Source organism: Mauremys reevesii, linkage group 5 (genome assembly GCF_016161935.1).
Source record: "Mauremys reevesii isolate NIE-2019 linkage group 5, ASM1616193v1, whole genome shotgun sequence".
Classification (NCBI taxonomy): Eukaryota; Metazoa; Chordata; order Testudines; family Geoemydidae; genus Mauremys; species Mauremys reevesii.
Genome location: NC_052627.1, coordinates 46,545,529 through 46,568,352, shown reverse-complemented (window position 1 = coordinate 46,568,352; position 22,824 = coordinate 46,545,529). Strand labels below are relative to the sequence as shown.

The following is a 22,824-nucleotide window of genomic DNA, read 5'->3' as shown; positions in this document are numbered from 1 at the left end:
GCCAACAACCCCCCCTTGTAGATACATCTATATCAATGGATAAGTGCTTTTGTCAATCTAGCTCTGGTTGTTAGAGAGGTGGTGTTCCAAAAAACCCCTCCTTATTTTGGTCTAGACTGTGTCTAAACCAGGGGGCTATGCTGACGCAGGCTTTTTAGAGTAGACATGCCCCCAATCACTTGTCTTCACCACAAGATCATCCTACTTCCATGAGTAAGGACTACTCAAATGAATAAAGGTTTGCAAGATCAGCTCTTTTACATATAGGGCAGTTTTGCAAAACCTTAGCAGAAAAACAGAAGGAAATCTTAATTTACTGCCACTAGTACACTGAAGGTGAAGAATTTAGAAGCAATCTGACAATTAATAAATTTTAATTCAAAAAAATTCTAGACATTTCAAAGTAAAAATACACTGTGCTTATATATATACACTTGACGTGAGCAGTAAATGCTAGCTAGGTAATATATACTACTACATCTTTCAAAGTGAAAAAATACACTGAAGCAAAAGCTACAATAATAAAATACACTGCTGAAAAAAAAATTACCAATAGCACTCCTTTCTCCAATAATCTTTCACATTTCTCTTCCTTTATATTTCTCGTCATTTCTGAAGGATTCTCAATTAATACTAAAGGAAAAGTTTAATATGGTCTGGAGACAATTGTGCTAATGGACTTCAAATGAGCCTATTCTTTAAGAAGGCAAAATACTTTTGTGCACAGATTTGAGTTTAACAGGCACACAGTCAATGATCCATCCAGGCTTATAAATTTCTTTTCCTTTTCTAAGCTTACAACTTGTGTTAAAATGCACTTATTTGTTCCTTCTTAGTGTAGGTGCAGCAGCCTACAATGTATTCATTTGTAAGGTCATACTCCTAGTAAGCCTTGTAACCTTCCGCTGAGAAAACAAATCTTTAAGATGGAGACTCAGTGGATCTGGGCACCCTTGTTCAGAAGTTTCTGTCAATCTACAGATTTAATGCAGTGGATTGAATCTCCTCTCTATTTGTTTTCCAAAATCATATCTAAATCTGTGCAATCAGTTAATGTGCTGGCATATGACACAAGAGAAAAATAAGTACCATATTTTCTTTTATATAAAACACTTTAATGTTGAGGCTACTGTAAATACATAAAGGCAAAGATATTCCCTGTGCTAAGGACATGAGAATGGCCATACTGGATCAGACCAAAGGTCCATCTAGCCCAGTATCCTGTCTTCTAACAATGGCCGATGTGAGGTGCCCCAGAGGAAATGAACAGCTAACCAGGCATCAAACCGAACATACACATTGATAATAATTGCAATAGTCATTTAAATAAATATTAGGAAAAAATCTCTACACACCAATACTATTAGATCTACTAAAAGAAACCACCAGAAGCTAACTGGAATGGTTACAACAAAATTAGAGCTACAACAGTTACTTCCTTTGTCTGATGGAAATTCTAGGGGAGCAAGGTACATAAAGTGACAGACTTTGTAAATGTTAGCCTCTTGAACTTTTTTGACCAAACCCTATTTTATATCCCACATTTTGTATGCAAATGGAAGCTCATCTGAAATCCTATGTTCTATGCCTCAAGAAAAAACAGTCTCCCACCAACTTGTTTTGTTCAGGCAGCAGTCTCAGTGGGGCCTCATTGGAATTTCCTTCATGCAGTGGGAAGAGGGGAGCTCCTGGAAATAATATTTTCCCAGTGTGTGTTGACTTACTTGGGTTCCTGAATAGGCCCTCAGCAACATTCAGAATCATGTTTATGTGTTGCTCTGGGTTTGATGGTATGAGTCAGTCTGAAAGAGGAATGTAATGGGTGGGCACTTTTCTGCAGAGCCCTCAGTCAGATACATTCTGTACAGATCAGTAACTTGCGTGAGCTCTAATTTAGTTTATTGCATTTGAAACCATTTTTTGATGGGGATCAAATAAGAATTTTCTTATTCTTGACCTCATGTGAGAAGTCAGGTGGACTTTTTCTAATGCCTATTTCACAGTCTGCCTGTAAGCATCTCTTTAACAGAATTATTTCTGAAATCTCAGGCATCGCAGTGGGATAAAAGAGTAATTATAATAAAGTGAAAAGGATGCCATAGGCTTTACCTTTGGAACACCTCTGTGTGGGGCGGCAGGAAGAGTATGAGCACTTTTTTTTGTCCTGAGTGCCTTTCTCTTGCTGCTGGGCTTGCTATAGATTAGATCTCAAGAAGCTCTGTCCCACCAGCTACTAGTGTCAGGGTAGCAGTTCCTACTCCCCATTCTGGGGGTTAACAATAGTCCCAAACCAAAAGGCAAAACAGAACAGTCCTACATCACACAAACAATCTGGATTCATCTCTTTCCCTGCACAGCAACCAGGTCGGTAGTGTCTGAACTGGACTAGCTTTCTCACCCCTTGTCAGTCTGAGGAGCCCCATCCAAGCTTCTTGGGCTCAAATAAAAGAAGAAATAAGCAAGGTAAAGAAGATCCCTTTATTTATCCAGAGCAATCAGAGGATCTTCAGCACTTCCCAAGCCCTGTTGGTTCAGGGAGCTCTGTGAACTAGCTCTACTTCCCTCTGAGTACCAGCCCTCATAGTGCTTTGATCCTCCATTTTAAGGAGTTGTCCTATTCCAGGTGCAGCAGACCTCATAAGATATGGCTACATAGCCTGCAACAGAGAGCCTCCCAGCCTGGATTATCAGGCTCAGGTTTGCAGGGCTCAAGCTAGAGTTCTAAAAATAGCTGTCTAGACTGTGATTTGAAGTTATGGCTTGGAGTGGGCTTCAGAGCCTGAGCTCTAGCCCAATCCACACCTACACTGGAATTTTTATAGCAGAAGCCATAATCTGTTGATCTGGGCTGGGAGGATTGCTGCTGCAGGCTGTGTAGATGTACTCACAGGTGCACTGGTGTTGGAACTGATTGTGTCCTGAGGCTCTCATTAACCCCTTACTTACTGGGGTGGGACAGGTTCCCACTATGAGGAGGAACTGTGAAAGTGCTTCTGGGCCTGCTGTTTTCTTGGGTATTGAAAGAATAGAAGGAAGGAGCTGTTATCACTCAGGCCTTTGTGCAGCTGGTCATGGCTCTGCCACTCTTTCTCTCCCCCACTCCTTTCTATTTAAATACTTACTTGGACACATTGAATTCAAAGTTTTCAGTCAGTTTCATTGTGATTAAGGCATTAAAAAAACAGATTTGAAAACATTTATCTAGTGCAAGTCATAATTTCTATGTTATTATCAGACAAAAGTTAATCAGTGCTAAAGATCTGACTATAATTTGAATAGTTACACTGTGCATTCTATCTTTTCTAGATAGCTGGTCAAAATGTAGATTTATTGGACCATTTCTTTTGATTTTATTTGAATAAGATAGTAGTCCAGAAAGTACCACCATGTTTTTAGGGCCACAATCTGCTATTGGTACTAAAGGCATTGGTAGTAGCTGAGGAAATACACACAAATACAATTCTGTCCACACAACTGACAACACTGTATTTATTCTCAGTAGACTGGTTTTTTACCCTACTATGGAAAAAAAATGTACCAGGAAATTCTCACCAATTGTCTTATTTTCCCCATTCCCCCTGCCTCATAGGCAAAAGGTTGCATTTCAGGATCTTACAACCAGCAATCAACCACCTCAAAAAAGAAAAATGCAGAAATGCACAAGAAAGGGCCCTTTTTCAGAGAGAAACATATACTGTATAAATTACTGAAAGTGAAGAAGTTAGAAATGACTTGGCAAATGTGAGAAAAGGAAGATAGCAAAATAGTCTTCTAAATACATGCATTTACAAAACATAAATTTGCCTATTGGGAAAATAAGGAGAGTATCCTTCCCAGTCTATACTGTACTTGTGAATTTCTACTGTGGGGATATGTTTGCCTGGACATGAGCAAAATACAGCCAATAGAATTTTTAATGATATAATTGTCAGCATATAAAATGCATATCTTTAGTTTCACATACATCTGTGATACCAGCAGAGGAGACAGTCAGTATTGTTGAATTGGAGCAGGGGGTCTGAGAAGGAGCAGACTGGCTTGAGCATAGAATGCCTTTCTCGTAAGTGTGTGTTCACCATACTCTAACCTCAGAAGCTCAGTACTACTGGATCTCTCTGCTAATAACAAAGCTTAAGTCCCCTACTTGTGTGTGACTGAATTTACTTCCAGAAGATACTATGCTTATTACACACACTGAAGCAGGAGAAACCAGCGCCAATATTGAAATAATTTTCTCTTTTTCTCGCTGGATAGTGCCTTCTGGCATGTGCTGATCAGAATAGACAGACACAGGAAGGAGAGTAATATGTACAGGATTTCACATGATAAAGCAGTTTGAACTGCTGAGTTGCACTCTCCCCCTCTTTCCTCCAGGCATGGGGCAAGAGGGAACCAACTTCCTCTGCCTTTGGGGAATATGGGAGACAAGAACCTCCAGGTCATCCTGGCATTTAACAAAGGAGCTGTTTTCTCTCTCCAGCTACACCGTTCCTGTCCAACAATTGGCAGAGGGAATGATGAGACTTGCCAGCTCCCAGGGAGAAGATTACCAATCATCCAAGTCTACACTCCCCCAACTTGGAGAGAAGAAAAAAGAACCTATTGCCAGGCCTTTTTGGAAAAGAATCTCTTAGACTAAATGAGAGAGGAGAAGATGGCTGCTGGGGTGGGAGTGAGTGAGAAAGGGAACAGCATGGGAGCCACAGTGAGTGATAGTTTACAGCTGCATAAGTTTTACTCCAGAATTCACCTCCAACTTTCTGCAATCAACACCACTACAGTAAGTTTAACTTTATTTCCCCTTATGTGTGTATCTGGACAAAAAAGGCAAGTTATCTTTTCAGAAATATGTTAGGCCTGAATAAAGATGTAGCACAAAACCAGTTGTGCCAACCTGACTAAAAATCAGGCTAGCAGAGGTCTCCGGGTAAACTCAGAGTGAAATACTGAAAAGCAGCATTGTCTTACAAAGCCCTGGGAAAGAGTAAGATAAGTGGGGGGGCTGGTGCCAGCTGTGTTGTGTTAAGACACAGTGTTTGAAGGACCGATAAGAAACACAAGCATCTCACAGTTCTGACTAACTCCCTGGTTTAGTGTTCGGTGTGTTTTTAACTCCCTCACATTCCTAACCTTTGGCGCTTGTTGAGATATTAACAATTCAATATTGTAGAGACTAGGCATGCGTATATATTAAAAGGTGTCTAATTTCTAGTTGTTAGACAAAGGGGGTGGATTGCTCTAGTGAATGATTTATGACGTAATAAAACTGTCTATATAATCTATACTAAGTTGTAAAGGGGGGGCTGGTTCTTTTCGGATACGAGCTGTTCTTTACTGATACGTGCACTTGTCAATAAAGAACTTTTGATCGGACCTTGCTGGTGTTGCCTGTCTCTTTGCGGTCAGACAACGAACTACGCTGTTGGGGTTAGAGTCCCCGACAAATACAAGAAAATAGCAAGCAATCTCCTTAATCAATGGTGAGTTAGTAGAGTAATGTTCATCTGTTAAATGATGAACACATAATTTTTAGGCAGCTTTATTTTGCATATGAATTAAGAGGAATAAAGTAGATGGCTTCCTTGATGATAGCTTGTTACACAGCAGTAAATCTCATTCTGTTTGTGGTTACTAACATTTAGATTGATAAGACTCCATTAATTATTAACAGGGCTGGAAAAGGCATGATGCTATAATACAGATGTCATTTGCAAGTCCCATGCAGTTTATTATGCACTAGAATAGATCATGCTGATAGAGTGAATGCCCTAGAGGCTGAGGTGCATGGCCTCCACTTTGTGCTTCAGTGCTGGCAGTTTCTGCACCTAAACCCATGTAGCTGGCTGCCAGAGGGTGCCCCCAGAGTAGAGTCAGTATAACAGCTCATGTCACCCCACCTTTTCATTGCTGATGTAGGGTGCCTGTCTCAGGCTTTCGTAAGTTCTGCTGAGCCCTGGCTACTGTATCTGTCCTTTGGAGTTGTTGGTAGCCATGATAACTTAGACCAGCCAGTCCATAATCAGGGGAGTGAAGCACAAGCATGCTGAGCTGAGCTGTGTGGCACATTCCTTGGCCAATCCAGGTGTCATGGATTGGAAAGTGGTTGAAAACAATGAGATATTAGTAAGTGTGAGCAGTGCTGGAGTCCTAAAAAGAGAAGTACCAGAACACAGCAGTGGGAGGCCCCAGGAGGAAGCAGAAAGTAGTGGGGGGAGCTGGGAGGAAGGTAGGGGCAACTGGGGAGCTGGGGGTAGCCCAAGGAAGCAGAAGGTATCGCCTCACAAAGCCCATCTCATCCTCACCTCTCTTGTACCTATACCCAACTCCTACTTCCCATGTGAGACTCCATTTTCCAGAAGGCCCAGTACCTGGTTCCTGATATTGCCCAGCTCTGGTTTCACCCTGGGCTCCCAGAGGCTCTGGCCCCCATGCTGCCATGCCCGGTCTTGGTTGCAGCAGCCCCGGCTTTCCATACTAACCCACAGTTGTGCACACCCTGCCCAGGTCCAGCCCTGACCTCTGCCAGCTTGGAAGACACTCTGCAACCAGGGAGGGAAAAGAATCAGCTGACCCAGAAAAGGAACGGGCCAGTTCTGAGGACGTTCCACAGATGGGGAAGGTAAGGAGCTAAAAAAGCTGCCAGAATGCTGATCGGGAGCATTCTGGCACAACTTGACCATTAAGTGTGAGGGATATCCTGGCCCTGATTGCAGGCTAGGAGGGAAGCCATGAAATCTAGAACATCTGAGTCAGTAAGCAGAAAGCCAGTCTGGAAAGATCCAGTTTAAAGCAAGGTGGAGTGAGTTGTGCCTTGCTGTCTTAGGGAGTAGCTTGTTTTCTCTATCCATGTTTTGGGGTTCTTGTGTGTTGTCATTCTGAATTCCAAGGAATATGACAGTGTTATATTTCTGCCTTCCAGAAAGAGTATTCATAGTTTTATGTAACTTCTCTGTGTGTATGCTGTGAACATAAAACAATGCTAACCTTTTCATAATCATTTTGGTTTTTTCTACATAAAGAACAGAATGTAATTAAAACTAATAAACAGTGATCTTTACTCAGTGACTATAATTCTTCAGAATTTTGGTAAATGTATACTATATACTTCGAGTCCAAATTCTACACTTCACATCCAGTATGTTGCATGTCCTTTCTAATTTACATTACTGTACAATGGTTATACTTAGTCTTTCTGAACATTTGAAATTGAGGATGCCATAGGCTCCATTTTAAACCAATTTTTTGCATAAATTAGCTCTTTTAAATAAGGAATAGCTTAGATGGTCTGCAATATAGTATTTACTATGAACTTACATCTGAGTAAAAGTTGTTTTTCAGTAATTTCATTGCAAATTGCATTATAGGCATTCAAATAAGGCCATGTGGACAAGACTTCAGATAAAATAGAAAGATATATACAAAATCAAAATATGAACATCAAGCCGCTTCTGACCCTTGGATAAAATGATCATGAATTCATATGGGATATCAGCATGATGGCTTTATTCAGTGACTAAGCATTTGAACTCTGAATTTTGCTATCTTAATTGCAACTGTGTAATTGAAATTAAATGACAACACAGAAGATCCCAGCTATATGATAAATGACCATTCTACTTCTACACACTAATTACTTCTTTCTTCCTTCATTCTACTTTTTCTACAATTTTAAACTGTTCCTGGAATGTTATGGTCAAGTCAGTATTTTTGGTTCAAAATTACCTTTTTTTTTCCCGTCTGGAATCTGTGATAGAGTTTATTTTCCTTTATTGTGAAGTCTAAAATACCTCTTCCTTTGATGAAGTTGCCTCTTACTTGGCTTAGGGCAAAATATTAAATTAGTGAAAAGGTCCTTGATAAATTGTATTCTTATGCCATAACAAATCAAAAGAGAAATGAAATGAAGTTCATTATAGCAGACAAAGATAACAAAAATAAAATGTTGCGGGACTACTGCTTTGCTACCCTAAGTATTTTCTTCTTATTTATTTTGCTTTAACTAATTTATTTTTAAAACTGTGAGATACTATTATACTGATATCTTACAGTGAAGACTGATTTCTGTCATATCATCTGGAAAAGAAGAAAAATGGTGTTGAGACGTAGGCATGAATTAGTAGAATGCTAGCAGCTGGGACATACCTCAGGGGTCAGCGGACACAACCAGCAGTTGACAGTCAAATGTTAGTGCCAAAACACAAACATGTATAGAAACAATGTTGTGGGCCAAATTCATCCTTGTAACATAGATTCTTCCCCCAGAAATTCTAAATTAAGCAAATAATAGTTACATAAGAGGGTTTTCATATATTTAGTTTGGTTCAGAGAGACCATTCGTAGAGCAGCACTAAATACACCTATCATCCCATGCCATGACTACTTTGCTTAGAGCGGTCCCAGTTACTTTCAGTGATAAGCAAGATAAGTTGATTAGCACAATGAAGAGGTCAAATAAGTATCACAGCTACTTTTTTACAACTGGGGGATATTTTTCATATATATATTTCTGTGCTGCTCATGTATATCTGAAGTGCAGTAGGTCAGAAAAATATATACTTGGTCTAAGTTAGCCACCTCCTTACAATTAGGGAAGGATATGAGTGAGACATTATAAGACCTGAAGGATTTTTACTACAGTGATGGTGAAAAGCCTAAATAGACTAAGTAATTGACCTAAATGGCTAAATTTAGAGTGGAACTGTAGCAGAAAAAGCATATTGGGTGAAATCCTGGCCTCTTTTTTAAGTCAGTGGCAAAGCTCCCTCTGACCTCAGTTGGGCCAAGATTTTTCTCATTGTTTTTGTCTGCATCCAAGGTAGTGTATCAAATTACATGGAGTCATGTCATATTCTTGCTAATCACCCTATATTGCATGGTGTATTAATAGTGTGAGCTGAAAAGTCATTTCAAAAGCATTTAGAGCAAGAATATCACTGATGCTGATCTGCACTGTGCCCTTATGTCTACTTGTTTATACATATTTTTCCAGATCATGTGTCTCATTTATACTGAGAATTACCATTTACCAGAATTTAAAATGACTAATGCTTTCAGCTAAAATCTCTACTATACTTAGGCTGATGACACAGATGAACATTGTTTCACATAAAGTAAACCCCCTACATCCATTTCACATGGCAATTTTCTTCTTTCAAAGTAGGAGGTGTATGCTGATTTTTTATGGACTGTGTACACTAATTGAAATAGCCTAACTAGCACTTTTCATGTACCAGCTAATAGGTAGCTATGAAAGAATCATATACATGTATATAGTTTATGAGGCATTCAGACATAAAATCTTGAAATGACAATCACAGTGTACATAACTCACTTTAGTTGTTCAAAATCACTCATGCTCTCTGTTGTTTCATGTGCTGCACACTCTGGTGCCTCAGTGTCATAGATGTCCCCCCAGAGAGCTCTCAATTCAACTGGCAGCTGTGGACTCGGAGCTGTCTCAGTGGCAATTTTTTGTGTCAAGGAGAGGCTTACAAGATTTTTCCTCACCTCAGCACTATTACTAGTAAAGGAATGGTTTTAACCTGCTTGAAACATTTCTGTCACTAGAGTAAAGATGGCATGGAGCCATCCCTTTATCACTAAAAGTCCATTGTGGGGGATGAAGGGGAAAGGCAAGCCTTTTCAAACTATGCTCCTATCAGAACTGAAGGGGGTCTCACTACAACTCACATTGCCACGCTCATCTGCCCTAATTTAGATAATATATATTTGAATGTTTGATCTTTTCAGAATCTCTCATCTAGCACCTCCACACCACCTTGCTTCTTGCTGAAATGCAAACCTGGGTTCAGATGTAAATGTCATGCTGGTCCCTCTCACCATCCTGGGTGGAACTTATAACACTGAAGGGAGGTGAGGGAGGTTTAAAGTGAGAAGACAGCGAGTGTGAAAAATTGGGACGGGGGGGGGCGGAGTAATAGGAGCCTATATAAGAAAAAAAAACCCAAATTGGGACTGTCCCTATAAAATCGGGCCATCTGGTCACCGTAGGGAGGTTGAAGGGCAGGGTTCAGGGTTTAGTTCTGTATCCACATCTGAGTTTTGTGGCTCTGGTACATCTCTTATAAAAACTAAACTGAATTTCTAAACCTTATGTGGTTATCCCATCTCTAATGCAAATAAGTTGCCACATTACCATATAAGGTTGCATAGCAATGTGACATCATCAAGGTGAGCAAATATTACAATACAGACAGAGAAGCTGGAACCTTAGCTGAACCATGCTCCATTACTAACTGAAGTTGTAGAGTGAAATTCCTTATTTTGCAACATATATACATCCAGGAGAGCTTAAATTGGTGTGAGCATTTTAACAGTTGGTTTCAAATTCTCAACCTTAATATTATATTAGCAAACCTTTTTTCGATGTATGTGTGGTGAATAGGAAGATTAGATAAAATAAATTAGGTAAATAATAGGATTTGAGCAGAAAATTGTCACATTTTTAGGTATTCTGCACCCAAGAGAGGACAACCATGAGACGTATACTACTTGAAATTACTAAAGAAGTTTTCTGTGCTTGTGGCAGGAAGTGGCACTAAAGAGACACTGCTTTCCAGGGTTTCTGACCTGAAATGATGGCAAAAGAAAATAATGTGTCCTAAAGTAAAGAGGGAAATAGTTAGTCATCTGGTCTGGGATTGGGATTAACAATCAATATTGCTATTAGAGAACAAAAAGCTACTGAAATGGCATTAATGGGAACAGGAAATTAGGTGGGATGGAGTAAAATTATAGACATTACACCTGATTCTAAAATGTAGATTTGTATTTGACTATGTACTATGCAAAGGTAGTCAGCTTTTTACAAGATCTAAAGAGCTGATTCTGCAACTCTCACTGAAGTAGAGGACAATGAGATTGCTTTCATGTTTAAGGATTACTCATGTGAGTAAGGGATACAGGATTGGATCCTAATATTTTAGCATTTGTACCAGGATGTGTCTTACAGTGAAAGAAATTATATCTGCATGAGCCTTTTGCATACATACAGTAGTGTTAATCGTAAGATATTTTCATGATCACTTCATGGCTATTTATGTGAACAGTATGATTCTTATTAAATTAGTTCTGTGTTTATTTATACTGCATTTTGTACAAATTGAATTTTTCCATACAATACTATTTTAAGTGCTTTTATGTCTAATTTGTTCTTGTAATGTCATTGGGAAGATGTATTATGTAAATTTTAAGGCCTCTTCAGTGGAAACCATTTGACTAAATAAAGAAAGAATTCAGTCATGGAAAAAAAAATACCTTTATATCACTAAGTCATATGCTAGCAGAAAGAATACATTCATTTAATTCTTCCAGTCATAATAAGCCAACGACAACACTGTTATACTAAGTTTTGCTTTAAAAAGCTATGAATATGGAGTAAGGAATGAATGCAGGTTTTCATACCATCAGGAAATAAATAAAAACAATGGAAAGCTTTGGGGCACCATTCAGGAAAATAAAGTGTTTTGGCATGATATTTCAGTATTTAATTATGAATAATGTTTGCAGAAAATTCATGGTACACAATATTTCCATTAAATTATATGCCCTTTCATTACAGCTAGTGGTGGGCAACTCTTTTTATAGGTTTTGATACAGATTGTGTCTTACCATTCACAGGAGTACAAGCTAGGGAGAAGAGTGCAAGTAACCTCTCTCCATTGTAACTGGGTCCTAGCTGAGGGCTTAAAATCATAGTGGGGACTTCACACACTACTCTATGCTAGATGCTCATAGTTGTGCTTAGACTAATTTCTTGTGATGTTGAAACTAATTCACAACTCTTTAGTACCTGAATAGTTTAATTTAGTTCTTCTGTTATATATTACTTGTGCTTGTTTTCATTGAATTTCATCTGCCATTATGCTAACTAGTTACAGTAGCTCTTTCTAAGCTACTGTAATTTAGCTAAGCATACAATGCTACTTAGCCTTGAATAAGCTAAAATTGGATCAACACCAAATCTTGTCACTTAACTATTCATCCTCAAATCCAGATCATTAATAAACATTTTCAACAATGTTGGTAGAAATGTTATATCTAGAGAGCCCTAGAATTCACTAAAATATATCAATTTCAGAGCCACTTAAGTGCCTTTCCAAAAAGCAAAATTCATTTGCCCTTTTTCTTCTCTTTTAAGATTTCATTTAATGGAAGAAGCTTGGCAAGATTTAGTACATCTGCTTCAAATGACTTTTTTTTTAAGTCAGTGCTTTCAGTTTTAGTGAATCATAGTTATGCTGCTGATGGGAGTGGCAGATTTACTGGACTAACATTTTTCTACAGTGAAATGAATTATTCTGTTGTTCAAATTCTTTAGTTCAAATAATGTAACATTCATTTTACTTTTACAACCAATGAAAACAGCCACGATTTATTTCAAGTGTGAAAGTAGCCCTTAAGTGATAGGAAAATATTAACAAAGATACATACAAGCAATAATGAAATATGAGGATATAATTTATTCAGTGGGTCCTGGTTACATCATAAACCATGGGAGCACAACTTAAGTGGCCTGTCACCAGATCACAGAAAACAATATAAATTTTATTTGTATTACACTGTCACATCTATTATATTTTAAAAAGTATTTATAACCTCTGAAATTACAATCTTGTAATCTCTTTTTCTCTTTCACGTTCATACTTCAAAATGCATATCACTAATGATGTGGCATATTGATCTTAGTACGACTTTGGACTCAGGCATTATATCATTTTCAGAATTCATTACAAATAATGCTTGTGCTTTATGATGGTTCAAATTTCTGGGACTTCAAGCTATTTCTTATTATCTTGCTTAGCCTGAAGATTTCTGTCCTTTGGATTAGGTTAAAGAGGTATTTTGCCCCTTTGAAACCAATCTTCCTGTAAAGATTTTGATGATATTATTGCAAGCATTATTACAAGGCACCCATTTTAGCACTGCCTGGGTCTACTTTACAAGGCTTAAAGCATTTCCAAAGTTTAGAAATTAAATACCAGATGATTTCCTGAAGCTTTGGTGTCACCCTTTGGGCAGTTATCCTAAACATTCCAGATCGTGTGATATGATGGATTAGAAAGAGAGAAGTTATCCTTAGGCCAGTCAGTAGTTGCAAACCAGATTCTTCATTATAACCTGAATATTGAATGGCAGACGTACAGACAGAAGAGCACAGGTGAAAGACTATGGTCAGCTCATCTTGCTGATGGTGCATAATGTAGCTACCTGCATAACTGAGATTTAGACTGGCTTACATGGTTAGTCCTAGATAGAACACATTACTGTTGTTTAGCTTGCCTAACAAATCATAGATGACCATGGCAAGGTCTGCATATGAGAGGAATCTGCTTCCAGCCATTGTTGCTCCCCTTAAGTTTCCAAACCACTGTGACAAAGGACAGGATACCCCCTGTACTGTAGGAAACTTTGCCACCTCCTCGTATTGCTTCCCTCTGCCAATCAGCTTAAACTCAATCCAGAAAAAAGAGAGGCTAAGATTGCAACTTGGTTGTAAAGAACAATCTCTTCCAGACACTGGGAAATCATAGAGACTACTGCTCGGTCTCGGTATGAAGAAAGACATTTGGAGTTGATTTAATTAGCATATCGATGAGACTAGCTGTAGCCTATACCACCTCATGATCCCCTTCAGTGACCTCACAAAGTTTGAATGAAAGAGATGACAAGATTGAGCCTTTTGAGATTCTGACAGCCCTTCAGAAATAAGAAGCAATGCCTAGCACCATCCACTGGGATCAAACCAAAAGAAATAAGCAGAATCACGTTGCTGTTGTGTCAACGGAACCTCACAGTCAGTGGCATCAACACACACAAGCAGCAGGTTGTCTGACATACTACTGGCCTGGGAAGAGTGTTGATCATCAACACCTATATACTTTCCAGATCATATCCACATTTGAAGCCCAGCTGGTTGATGTCCAGTGAAATGGGAATGAGATGCTGTTGGGGTTCATGCAATAGCTGCTAGAATTTTCTCACAGATTTTCCCTAGAAAAGGTATGGTAGAGACCAAGGCAAGAACTTCAGTACCAAGAAATAGCTTGAGAAATGTTTGAGAGTTGTGGGCATTTTTAGTATTAGTGGTTACTAAGCACATTCAACAGAACTTAAGGAGTGGTAAAGGAAGCCACTGATATGGCAGAGGCATGACGTGGCAGCTCCACTATAAAAATACAGACTACATTTTGGCTCCTTTGATCTTGTAAGACAGAGAGAAGAGACTTCCAGAAGAAAGACAGATTAGCACAGGCTCATATTGTATCTTAATGAGATGTATAATCACAAGTTTATATTTAATTACAGTACATATGCTACTGTAAAACAAAATTTAGAAAGGAACTCACTATTTAGAGACTCTGGGTCTACCTTCAGAGTGAGGTAATAATGATGTAGATACAAGTTACTTTGTTCACTCTATAATGACAGGACTTACTTTAAAAGATGTTGAGAAAAACAGAATTTCCAGAATGCTGCCATCAGTTTTCATTGTTCTTGATTTGTGTAAGATTTTTTCCATTTCTGTTCTGAGTTATTGTACTGCCTATAAAATGAAATGGAAGTAAAAGAAGGTTCTTTCCCAAATGTCAGTACTTCAGAACATTTTAAGAGAGAACCAAAAGTCAGCTAAAACTACTAAATAAATAATTAAGGATTAGATCTTGTAGTCATTATTCAGGCAAATCTTCCACTGGCCTGGAGTATATAGCTATCACTTCAGCTAATCCACAAAACATGTTCAACGGAGGCTTGATTAAAATTAATCAAAGGAAAAGCTTGAACAACAAGCAGTCAAGAACTAAAAGGTTAGCTATCACAACAAGATTGTCACTAGGGGGGAAAGGGGAAGGATTTTTGGAAAAAAAACATTCCTCTGAATGGTGTTTTAAGAAAATAAGACATAATATTGGTAAAGAAACTGTAAAAATATTGAAGGCAGGAATACAGAAACAATAGAAACTATCTGACCACCTATTATTATCCAGCCATCTATCTGCATACCTTAGAGAAAGTAAGTCCAGATGAGGTATCAGATACCAAGAACATTATTACTGTAGAAGAAAATATTGCCATTAACACAGTAAACTTAGTTTGGTATCATTGAAACTCACAAAATTATTTTATATTTGTATCAGTTTTCAGCCATGTCCATTCAAGATGGACTTCCTTACCACCTCACCAGCATTCTGCTCACTACTCCATCTCTGCTGAGTCTACTCCTGATATTCCAAGCTTTTCAGTCATCTAAAATAGTTGCCATATTTACAAAATTTGCCATATAAGTGTTTCCATCTTTCCTCCAAAATTTGCTGTGGTTCAGGATGAATTAATTCATTCTTAGACTAGTGATTATATTAAGGTCCAATATTTTATTACCAGAGTTGGGTGGAAACTGCTAAATGTTGTCTGAGTATTCACTCAAATTTAAAAATGAGTTCCCTTCTGTTGTGCTTGCTCTGCTTTTGTGCTCACTTTTCATGTGTGTTTGAGTAACTGAGTTTCACTCACATAAAGAAAGCATTAAGCTTGCATGCTCAAGTACTCGTGGATAATAAATTTTAAGTCTGACTATTCACATCAGCCATGCTCAGACAGCTTTCTTTTAAAAATCACCTTGGAGATGTTGGAATGATCAGGGAAGAATGGAAAAACAAATCAAGATAAATGCCCTCAAATTGGAAGCAGATGCTGGGGGTTGTCTTACAGCAGTTTCATAAGCTTAAGCTTTCCCCATTTGGAACCATTTCCAACTTGTGGAAGAATCATGATGGTCATTCACTTGCTAAAAGCATGGATATGTGATTAGGAATATGTCCACTCTTGGTTTACCTCTGGCACCAGGATCTGCATATGGTCCTGTATACTTTAAATCCCCTGCCTAGGTGGGAATCACAGCCTTCCTTGATAAATTCTCTTTGGTGTATACTGCTTACTAAAGAGTACTAGAAGATGCTGTGCATAGGTATGTAAGCATGTAGAAAAATAAACAAATATGTTAGAGAGAACAGGTGGTCATGTAATTAAAGCGATCTTATAAAAGTTGCTTGCTCAAGGCACCTAATAGATTTTGTAAGTAAATAAAATATTAATTACTTTTCATTATGATCCCCTTCATGGCAAGGTTGTGTGGGGTTCATGACAGTTTTAAAAGGTTGAACTAAAGGCTAAATTCTCTCCTGCATCAGAGCTCTGCCTGAGCAGTCATTAGGGAGGTAGTGATGGCACTGTGATTCTGAAGGTCTGCTGTGGGTTCACTCACTGTTGGGGCATCTTATTGTGGCCACATCTGGTGATTAGCTGCTGTCAGGTCTGATGCTTGCTCTCACCACATCCCCCTTCACTCTCAAAGACTCACTGTCCCAGTTTGAGACTCAACCCTCTGACCATGTCACTGTATAGTCCTCCCCACTCTGGGGTATCAAAACCCTGCTAGATCAGACAGTCCTCTGGTCCAAGGCCAGATCTGATCCACTTTCCCAGTGGCTAGTAGGGGAAACCGGGCCAGCCCACTGACCCTATATCCAAAAGCTATGGTCTGCTTGCTCCTAAAACCTGTTGCTGTTTCTCTGAGCTACTTTCTACCACACTTCTCTAACTCTGTTCCACCTTAGGGTTTACCAGCCCAAGCTTCATCTTCTCCCACTGCCTATTTCTCCCTCTTCAACTTCTTGTCAGACTCAGTAACCCTAAACAAACCTCCCCTCTCCCAGGAGGTGACTGCAGACTACTTGCCCTTCAGCCCCTGCCTTTTCTCAATTTCAGCCCTTTATACAGGCCCAACCTGCTCCTTCCCAGCTGAACTTCATCTTCCATTAGGCTTTTTTGAGCCCTGGCTCTCCTCCAGGTGGAGCATATAAGGTAATTTAGCCAACTCTTCCTTGTGTGGGGTGGTCCATCACAGGGTCTGTCCTGTGCTAAGTTCAGCCACTGGTATAGGATCCTTAATAGGTAGGATCTTTAACAGATCCTACCTCAGTGAAGGAAAGGGATATCAAAACTCTTCCATAAATCCCTGACATATCCGTATATAGGGGACATCGGCAAGGCCTAGTTGTGGCACTCTTGCATCAGTAGGAGTTGCCCTCCAAAGAAGGAGGAATTATCTTATGAGTTTTTGAGGCTAAATCACCACCTCTGTCTGTTATCTGTGTAGGACAAAGGACCTATATAACTGTAGAGAGAATCTGGGCTTGCATTTTATTGCTAATTTATGCAGCAGTTGGGGCCAGAGTTAATGTTGTATAGGCAATCTTAAAATTGGCATTTCCTGACTTTTGAATTTTAGCCCATGCAATCTTTGACCTCTGGTCACTGTAGATAGCATTAAAGCCAGTGGGATGGTGGATGGTTGCAGGGACTGCATCAGCAGATCCTGATGCAGGAAGACGACCTTAATGTTCTTTTAACAGGTTATTAGGTGGGTTATTTTTGGATTGAATATATAATTGCACTAAAGGGCAATGGAACTCACTTGATAAAGTAATAACTTAAATTAAGAAATATCATATGCTGGATATCTACAGTTTTGCTTTGTAAAAGGCACCTGGCTTTCAGTCTCATTTATAACATTGCACTTCAGGCAAGTGGCTAACAGATGTAATTTAAAACTTTCTCATGCATTTTAGCCTACATAGTCCAGTGCATATATGGGAGTCTCTAGATAGGTATATTTCACCCACCCTAATGTTATCAAGAAAAACTAAGCAGATATCATATGTACTACACTAGTGCTTCTAGGTCCTATCCATTATTGAGGCCCCATTATTCTGGTACTACACAAATATTAAGGACAGTCTTTCCCCCAAGTCCTTAAGAGGGTAACATTTCTCCACAAATCTACACATATATGAATGTTGGTTTAGTGTAGTATGTGCAAGCAAGTGTTTCTCTCTAGAAGTGTATACATTAAAAATAAGATTACATCGTTTCAGCTTACACTGCCTCCTTAGTTTTCCAACATTTCATTATTTAGAATTAATTTCATATCTAACTTTTTCTGTAAACTATGTAACAGTGAATAGTTTCTTCTTCATGCATAAAGAAGATTTTTGAGAACATCACACCTTGTAGTTTTTTGTTATGGGGTGGCTGTCTCAAGCAACTGGGAAACATCTGAACACTGCATTTCTCACATATTTTCCTTGGGTTCCCAGTCATTGTGTTGTTTTCAGAATGTTGGCAGCAGTATTGGTGGAGAAATTAAAGCTACCACCACCAACAAAAGTGAAATAATTTGCCATGTTTTAGAGCTGCATTATAATGTGTAATAGACTTTTTAATAATATGAAATGAGACTGATGTATAAATCTTTGGAATGGCACCTGAAAAGGACCCAGATAGGCTGGTGAAAAACAAATGGCAACTAATGTATCTTTCACGTTGGTTGTGGCAGTGATTTACTATGTTGTCTGTGATGCTAAATATACATCATAAATCCCTCCAACAGAAGCCTTATTATATTCATCCATCTCTACCCTATGAGCCGCCACTTTTTCCTTTTATAAGCCTTATTGTATAAAAAGGGAGCTATTATATGAAATAAAATGCAAGCTAAAGCCAGTGATCTTACATTAACCTAATGAGGACTTTGTCTAAAAAACGTCTAGTGAAGATACCCAGTTGTTATATTATTGTTAAGGACTATTTATTGAGTGACAGTGGGCAAGCTCCTTTGTGTAACATAAAATGATATGCAGCTCTTTATAAACCTACCTCAGCTGATCAGTTTCACCCTTAGTAGAATTTGTTAAGTCTATCAAGTAATACACATTGGGAAAGAGATGGGGATCTGGGAAACATAGGAAGAGTACGGTGGGGTTGTAGGCAGTTTAATGAGATAGGGATCCAGGACAGGAAGCAGTACAAGGGAAAAATGAATCCTTATGGGGTAGTTAATGTTATTGTGGAGGGGGACTCCTTTGGGTTAGTTATCTGTGAAAAGCTGGACAACCTGAAATTCCACTTCTCCCTCTATTAGATTTTTTTTTTAATGCACTGATCACCCTGGTGTCTAAGATACCACTGTCTTGTGGGCAGTCCCTTCTCTGGCAGTTAGTTCCAAGTTCCCATCCCTTGCCTTGGTGTAATGCACCCTTCTACAACCTTTGGGGAGACAATAATTCACTCAAATCGTTCCATTACCACTATCAGTAAGAAATAATCACCTTTATCAGCAACAGTCACTTTTGCCTGCAAACAATCACCTTTAGCAATCATCCACGTGCCCTTCCAGCATCAGTCCCTCAGTCACCAATCAGGAAGCCAGTTTCCCTTTGGGCTCTGGCTGATTCTTGTATATGGTACAGGCTCATAGGGGCACACAGACAGGCTCTTCCCTTGACTCGTCCCCCAGCCCTGACTGAGACTTTCATCTTGCTATGTCTGTGCCTGCAGTGCACATGCCTTGTCCTGCAACTTGCACATGTCCTTCTCAAATACTATCCGCAATCCTTCAGTCAGAGGACAGCTGACAACCGGAAGTTGGACTTGGATTTCTTGCCAACCAGGGACTTTGGATCAAGGTGCTGGTCCTTTCACACTATTGCTATGTGGAGTGGACACTAGACATTTTTTAGACAAAGTCCTCATTAGGTTAATGTAAGATCACTGGCTTTAGCTTGCATTTTATTTCCCCATATGTGGCTTGATTCTGTGAAGATGTCTCCTACTGGGCAAGTAGGGTTTTTCAAAGAGACATTTGGACCTGAAAAGATTAGTGTCAGGTTCAATCTGGGGTCCTCTGTCAAGTTGTTACACAGCTGGGTCATTGCTGCTGAAAATACTCTATCTGCAAAACCACATACACATCAACCCTTGGTGAAGGTAAAATGGAGAATTTGGAGGGAAGACTGTCCTTTGGAAAACAGGGCCCCAAAATGGGATTGGTGGAGGAAGAAGGATGGAGAATAGAAAGGAGAATCTTAAAATTGAAACATCAAAGAAATAAATGTTTGGAACTGTTTAACCATCTTAAACAGCAGTGAGGAGATGAGGGGGACTAGGAGGATGAATCTTACAGCAGAAGAAAGGTCCTCTTTTTGGAGACACTTTGCCAGTGTTCCAGCCCTAGAGCATGGACCAACATGTCTACAGTGGCAGGGTATCTCTGCACCAAACAACTGCCTTCTAGATCCACTTTTCTACAAGGCAAGGAGATATATGTAGTCCTGGGGCCATATTGGCAGTAACTGATACAATGTTGAATGGCCTGCTGGACTGGAAGATCATCAGTCCCACCACTATCAGTGAGAACAAGAATTGGACTAGAAGACAGCACCAGTCAGGAGGAATCAGAATGGTGAGGGCACAGTCCCAGATGCAGTAGCAAGAGAGTGGAGAGGTGTGTTTGACCACTAAGTGGCATATGTGAAATATGTGACTTGCCTCTGAACAGCCATTTTCATAGAACAAAATTGTGGTTAGGAGCTTGAGGAGGCCACCATCCTCTTCCAGCTTTTTCTCTGTTGGACTACACTTTTTCCTGTTCTGCCTGTCCCTCCTCCTCTGGCTGGTTGGGAAGCTGTTGCTACAGGTCACCAGGATTCCTCTGATGATGATAAGACTGCTCCCAGTCATGGTCAGCAGAATCCTAATTCTCTTGTGGCACCTTGTGCCTGCTTTGGCAAGGCAGCCTCTTTCAGGGCTTTGGAGGCAGAATTGGATGAACAGGAACTCAGAGTAATCTATTTTTATTTTAGTTTTGTTAAATTTTTACTTAAAATATTAAAAAGTTGTAAAAACACTACACCTCTAGTCTTTCTAAAGTATTGTTTTCTTTGTTTGTGTTTATATTATTCCATCTCCCTATAAAAGGGACAAATCACATTTTTGAGTGAAGGAGTTTTTAAATGTACTTTTAATTATATATGCCCAGAAATTATTGGTAGGGATGATTGATGGCCATACTGAGGAATGTTTTTGTTTGCTTTGTTTATGCGAGGGAACCAACAATGTTTTCAATAGTGAGAGTAAGGGAAATGCTATATACATTAAAAAAATGTGATTTGACAGTGAAAGCAGAATAAGCATTGCAGTTATCCACATTTAATTTTTGTGGCTTGGGGTCAGATTTAAAAACAATTTAGAGAATCCAAATTTGCAGAAATTCTTCTTAAAAACAGAAAGACGTCTGTTTACTGGGGCCTTTACTATACATCTCCAGTTGATAGCTGGAGATGATGATGATTAGAAGAAATTTCCTCGTCCTAAAGTGTGTCCACACTTTTCCTCCTGGAAGTGGTGAAACTGATTGTCCCACCAGGATTGCTTGTCGTTGCTTGTTGTGTGTGTGTTTATGCATGTGTGCAGTGGCTATCTTAGATGAATTCCAGTAACTCCAGGGCATTTGATTGCTGCATTCCCCTGTCTGGCAGCCTGTCCTCAGTGGACTTTTTCACAGGAACCACTTTGTACAAAATACTTCTATTGCTTGGATGGAGAGGGATTAAGCATTTTCAGAGCTGCCACATAGTTCTCCTTGTACTCCATCAATCTCATCTGTCCTCTGCAGTTTGGACAAATTTTTGGCAAAGAGAGTATAAAAGCCTATTTCCTTTCGCTCTTTTATAGCTCATCATTTCTACCCTTCTCTTCTTTGTTGTTTCTTTGGAGTAGAGGAGAAAAAGGGAAAACAAGACAACAGAAATTACATATGGGTTCTTAACTTGCTCTTATTTTACTTCCTCCTCTGAACACCACCTTGTCTGTTATTGCTCTCTTTTCTCCACTTCCAAACTGACTGGTTTTAAGTAACAATGACCCATTAGTAATGGTGACTATTTTTATTTCTTTGGCACCTTGCTTCCTATGGATAAAGACATAACTTTTGCTGTTTTGCATTTTTCCTTGGTGAAGTGGGAGGAAAAGGAAGAATGTGACAAATAAGTAGATATTTTTTCTCGTTTATATTTTCTCTATTTAATTAATGAAGCTAGGCTGTGTGTGCACAGCCATCATTGCATATTTTCTATCATACATTATCATATTCTCTGAGTTAAATTCGCCCCATACAGAGCATCTAATAAATCCTCTCCCGATTAAGCCCGTAACACAGGGTTTAAATAATGGATGCTTTGTCCGGGCTTTTTGCACTATTAGCATTACTCTAAAGCTAGAAAAGAATTACTATAGCCAACATTCAGTTGCTTTTCAATTTGATCTGCACTGCAAACCACCTATAGAACTTATTTGGAGACAATCTCAAATACTTCATCTTTATATGCACATATAACATACAGACATACACACACACCGCACATACTACTATTTTGCAATCTACTACAGCATTTTTGGCTTTAAAAACAAAACAATCACAAAGACAGAACCACAAAGATTAGAAATACCCTACTAAGGGAGGCTGGGCTGATTTGGGTGCTATACTGCTACTTCCACAAATAGTTATACATTCAGAACACCAATGCCCTCCAAAGGATTTTACAAGAACAGCAAATTGTAGCAGACTTAACTATATTAAGAAAAGCTCCAAAGGGAGGGGGATGACAATTTTAACATGTTAAGAGAGGAGGAAAGAGGGAGATGGTTGGAGGATAGATTACAACACATGTACGTATATATCATTAGAAATTGAATCATTTGTATGGAAATTCAGAAATATGTGCAATACTAATCTGTGCATCTTCACTGTCATCTGTCCCTCCAACCTTGATTGTTCATGCACCTGCTGCATTGTCTTATAAATCTAGCTTGTAAGTTTCCTGAGGCAGGGACAATTTATGTTTAAAACACTTATAAAGCTATCATCACAGTGAGGTCCTGATTACCGAATGCTGTCCTCTAGGTACT

General features: G+C 39.1%; 1 long non-coding RNA gene across 1 annotated transcript; it reads left to right on the top strand.

The window, feature by feature from the left end:
• The first annotated feature begins 4,546 nt into the window (after window positions 1-4,546).
• Window positions 4,547-7,614, top strand: LOC120405634. The gene is made up of 3 exons (XR_005598735.1): window positions 4,547-4,780; window positions 6,505-6,619; window positions 7,365-7,614. It is a non-coding gene; the product is annotated as an uncharacterized LOC120405634 (long non-coding RNA).
• Window positions 7,615-22,824: the final 15,210 nt, after the last annotated feature.